This window comes from Oncorhynchus mykiss, chromosome 20, assembly GCF_013265735.2.
Source record: "Oncorhynchus mykiss isolate Arlee chromosome 20, USDA_OmykA_1.1, whole genome shotgun sequence".
NCBI lineage: Eukaryota > Metazoa > Chordata > Actinopteri > Salmoniformes > Salmonidae > Oncorhynchus > Oncorhynchus mykiss.
In genome coordinates, this window is record NC_048584.1 from 5,914,902 (window position 1) to 5,920,472 (window position 5,571).

The following is a 5,571-nucleotide window of genomic DNA, read 5'->3' on the forward strand; positions in this document are numbered from 1 at the left end:
GGAAAGAGAGCCTGTCTTCTTCGGTGTGGTTTATCGGCGGTTGGCATTCAACGTTATGGTGTGTTACCGCCACCTAATGTAATGAATATTTTAGACTACATCTAATGACGTTGTACTCCACATCATCTTTAAACTAATTTCCTGTATCCCCTTCTCCCTCATACTAGATCTCAGCCTCTCTCTTTCCCTCTGATATTGCTCACACTGTGTCAACACATGTGCCACGGTCTCTGTTTCCTGTTAGATGCTTTCCTATCACATTTAAGGTCTTGTTCAACTGGCTGTGTCACACCCTTAATCTTGTAAAAAAAATAACCTCTCTTCTGTCCCTTCCTGTTGTTCTCCCCTCCCCAACTTTCCTCTGAACTTGAAATAAATGCCTGCCCTTAGTATCTCTATTCCAGTTGCTCCTACCATTTCTCCCCCATCACTGTCCATATCATGCTTTTTGCCTCTGCCTTGCTCATCAAAACTACCACATCCCCACTACTAAGTGCTTGTTTAGCCAGTACATCAACTGCCTCGTTCCCCTCCACTCCCACATGAGCTGGGACCCATGTAAATATTATCTGTATACCCATTTGTTTACTCCTGCCAAGGGTTTGTAGCACCTCATAAAGCAGGTCTTGTCTGCTACGTGATATAAAGGACTGGAGACTCCTTAACACTGCACATGAATCAGAGCAAATAACTACTCTTTCTGGCTTAACTTCCAACAGTATGGACATAATTTTCGCCCTATATACAGCCAGATGATCTGTAATACGTTTCCTGATTGCGAACCCACGTTCCTCCACTTCAAATACTGACCCAGTACATCCTGTCCTTGGATCTTTTGAACCATCTGTGTAAAAATCCATAAATTCCTGATACACAGTATCCAGACGTCTCTTAAACCAATCAGATGGATCAACACCCTCCGTATATTTCTGTAGTCTCTCCAACACTTCTGGATTAACTACTGGAGGCGGGAGTAGCCATGGTGGATTTACAGGAATCAGCACCGAACACCACAATACACAGGGCTTTTAAAGGAAAATACAGCCAATCCCCAGCTACCTGTCTGATTAGCTAGCTTACTGCAGGTGTGTCTGATACAAAAAAAATGCTTCAGGGCCAGAGCTACAGGCAGCTAGATTTGGGTATGTCACTTTGGGCAAAAATTGAAAAAAAGAGGCAGATCCTGAGACATAAGAACTACCAATAACTAAATTAATAAACAAAACTAAATCAAACACCTTTTCTGTATAAAACAAAATTAAACAGATCTGATCCCTACACAGGCTCAAGGGGAACCTGTTAGGGTCGGTCTTCCAACGTCAGTACCCCTTGTAAGTCTTCAGGTGTAAAATCCTTGAGTCACAAACTTTTCTGCTGTCCAGTTTCTTAGATTTCTTTGAGACTTGTGCCGTACAGTTGCTAACTGTGGCAATGAACGCCACAAAATCCACCTTTTTAACACACAGCGTATCTTTTGACTGGATTAAAGGTGAACTGCGCCAAAGATTATGGATATAGCCTATGCCGTGTTCAAAACAACTGGGAACTCTAAAAGCAATTTGCTCGGGTTGGGAAAAATCCATTTGAAAGGTCGTCCAACTCAGAATTCCAACTCGGGAACTCGGGCCTCTTTCTAGAGGTTCGACTTTCCGACCTGAAGATCACTGATTTCATGACCTTTATTTTTCAGAATTCCCAGTTGTTTTGAACGCAACAATACTGATAAAATAGCCTACATGTCTCTCTGCCCTAACAATGGGAGTCCTTGTCACTACGGTCTGTTTAGGTCCCGCTCATCCTTTCTTGGGATTGGTTGTTGTGGAAAAATTATTGCACAGGGAAACTCAAAGTCAATGTTAATGTCCTTGCCCAAGCAAGGGGGAGTGATGATCGGAGAGGCAACGTTCTTGGTGGAAATCTTAAAGTTGAAATTAGAAACAACCAACCTAAAGCTATTAATATACCTAGAAAGCTAATGTAGCAAGCTAGCAACAGTTACACATACTAGCTGGCTAGCTAGTTTTATACTTTGGTCATTTATTCCAATCAATTTCAGAATAAAAAATAAAAAAATGTTTATGAAGCTAGCTTCGAGACTAAGCCAATGTTCCAACTCTAAAATCAATGCCATACATACAGTTGAAGTCGAAAGTTTACATCCACTTAGGTTGGAGTCATTAAAGCTAGTTTTTCAACAACTCCAAAAATGTATTTTTAAACTATAGTTTTGGCAAAACAGTTAGGACATCTACTTTGTGCATGACACATGTAATTTTTCCAACAATTGTTTACAGACAGATTATTTAACTTATAATTCATTGTATCACAGTTCCAATGAGTCAGAAGTTTATATACACTAAGTTGACTGTGCCTTTAAACTGCTTGGAAATTTTCAGAAAATGATGTCATGGCTTTAGAAGCTTCTGATAGACTAATTGACATCATTTGAGTCAATTTGAGGTGTACCTGTGGATTTATTTCAAGGCCTACCTTCAAACTCAGTCCATCTTTGCTTGACATCATGGGAAAATTAAAAGAAATCAGGCAAGACCTCCGAAAAAAAATTGTAGACCTCCACAAGTCTGGTTCATCCTTGGGAGCAATTTCCAAACGCCTGAAGGTACCACGTTCATCTGTACAAACAATAGTACGCAGGTATAAACACCATGGGACCACGCAGCCGTCATACAGCTCAGGAGGGAGATGCGTTCTGTCTCCTAGAGATGAACGTACTTTGATGCGAAAAGTGCAAATCAATCCCAGAACAACAGCAAAGGACCTTGTGAAGATGCTGGTGGAAACTGGTACAAAAGTATCTATATCCACAGTAAAACGAGTCCTATATCGACAAAACCTGAAAGGTCGCTCAGCAAGGAAGAAGCCACTGCTCCAAAACCGACATAAAAAAAAGCCAGATTACGGTTTGCAACTGCACATGGGGACAAAGCTCGTACTTTTTGGAGAAATGTCCTCTGGTCTGATGAAACAAAAATAGAACTGTTTGGCCATAATGGCCATCGTTATGTTTGGAGGAAAAAGGGGGAGGCTTGCAAGCAGTAGAACACCATCCTAACTGTGAAGCACGTGGTTGGCAGCATCATGTTGTGGGGGTGCTTGCTGCAGGAGGGACTTGTGCACTTCACAAAATAGATGGCATCATGAGGCAAGAAAATTATGTGGATATATTGAAGCAACATCTCAAGACATCAGTCAAGAAGTTAAAGCTTGGTCGCAAATGGGTCTTCCAAATGAGCAATGACCCCAAGCATTCTTCCAAAGTTGTGGCAAAATGGCTTAAGGAAAACAAAGTCAAGGTATTGGAGTGGCCATCACAAAGCCCTGACCTCAATCCTATAGAAATTTTGTGGGCAGAACCGAAAAAGCGTGTGTGAGCAAGGAGGCCTACAAACCTGGGCCAAAATGGGCCAAAATTCACCCAACTTATTGTGAGAAGCTTGTGGAAGGCTACCCGTAACATTGGACCTAAGTTATAGAATTTAAAGGCAATGCAACCAAATACTAATTGAGTGTATGTAAACTTCTGACCCACTGGGAATGTGATGAAAGAAAGAAAAGCTGAAATAAATCACTGTCTACTATTATTCTGACATTTCACATTCTTATAATAAAGTGGTGATCCTAACTGACCTTCCACAGGGAATTTTTACTCGGATTAAACGTCAGGAATTGTGAAAAACTGAGTTTAAATGTATTTGGCTAAGGTGTATGTAAACTTCCGACTTCAACTGTAGATATATATATATACAGTATATATATTTTAGCAAACTAGCATCATAAATTTGTCTAATGTGCCAAAAATTAAGCTGTGTTGATTGTGACACAATTGTGGGTCACATCAATCCCACAAGTGATCAAAGTTCTTCACTCGCTCCTTCAAGCTATTGCTAGGGCTGAAAGGGTCACACTCTTACCTGCTCTCTCATTGGCTAGAATGATCCCACTTGATGTTGCTTCCTCCTGACTGCCTTCCATTTTTAGAGCGGCCCCTTGGTGTCTGGTCAATATAATCAAAGAAAGTACATTATGAGGCTAAAATTGCTTCTCCGTTAGAAATCCCCGATCACACTTGTAGGCGATGTCATGCCAACGTTGGCTAGCAAAGCTCACGTCATCGGCTCGAACAGTCGTCTCGTGCCAAGCTGTGTATGTGTAGGCTGTCAAATCAAAGGCACACCTTTGATATAAAGTTGTTTTTGACAAAAATGAATACCTTTCAGTTTGTCACTTTCACAAGGTTTGAGTAATAACATGTTCAACTACTTCAAACATGGGCTCAAATGTAGGTTGTTCCTTTTTTAGATGATACATTTTAATTCTCATTCACTTTCAAACCCCGACCTGGTCTGTTTCGCAAGCGTTCACGGAAGTCTTGCGATGTTGTACCTCTGGGTTTAGAGACGGTGATATAATGGATCATCTGTGATGATAATGGAGAATTCAAGGCAGGTGGGAAATCTGAACAAAACTAGGTCAAGTCATGATGACAAGTGATCTTCAGGTCGGAAATCCGACTTGGAATTCAAAGTTGGATGAACGTTCAAAACAACTGTGAAATTGGATTTTTAAAAACTAGCTCCGACTGGGATTAATATTTTATGGAATGCACTGAAATCAGAAGTTAGAGATTTCTGAGTTCGCAGCAGTTTCGAACAGAGAACCACAGTATGACTCATAATACCCATAAAACCTAGAGGTCAAACAAGGAAATGGTGCCAATTTCATTAAATTGACAATTCTGTAAACTGTCTAGTGCAAGTTTTAAATTGACATAATACCTGTTAGCAAAGGTGTCAACTGGAGATTACGTGCTGGAGCTTGCAGGGATTTGTAGTATTGAGTCTGAGAGTAACTAGAGCCACATATATTAATAAAAGTCACCTTGTCCAAGAGAGATTTATATTGTTATCTAAACGTCATGCCAGGGAAAGCCTACACGAAACACAGCTCTTATTTTAAGTGTTTCTAAAATGTCCTATGTGGAAAAATGAATGGTGGATAAACGATTGGGACCATTTCCCTCCTTGACTGTGATGAGTGTGTGATGAGTGCTGCGCCCTCTCATTGAGTAACTCAAGTTGAAGGCCGACTGGGATACTGCAGGCTGTTAAAGGACAATACATCTGGTGTATTATAAGCAATTATTGGTACCAAGATTGTCTTCGAAACATTGTTTTATTCACGCGAAGATTGCAATTTTTAAATTCAGATCCTGTTTTCTGCTAACAACGCCTGCAGTACCGCGGTCGGCCTTGAACTTCCGTGGACTCAATGAGAGGGGGCAGCACTGAGCTATACTATGGGAGGCTGTCGTTCTTCCCTTGCGAGAAGGAAGACGACAAGTTTAGGTCTAAAATAAGCCCATAGAAATGCATTGGTTTTATTTTGGACAAATTTAGGCGCGAGTGATACCTCTCGTTTCACCTCTTCCTCTCTGGTTATGTAGGTGAAATGAGCTAACTTGCGTTCAAGTAGCTGTGATTGGTTAGTTCTCTTACCAACCGACACTCCAATTGGCAAATTCTAGCATATGGGCGTGTTTTCAATAATACA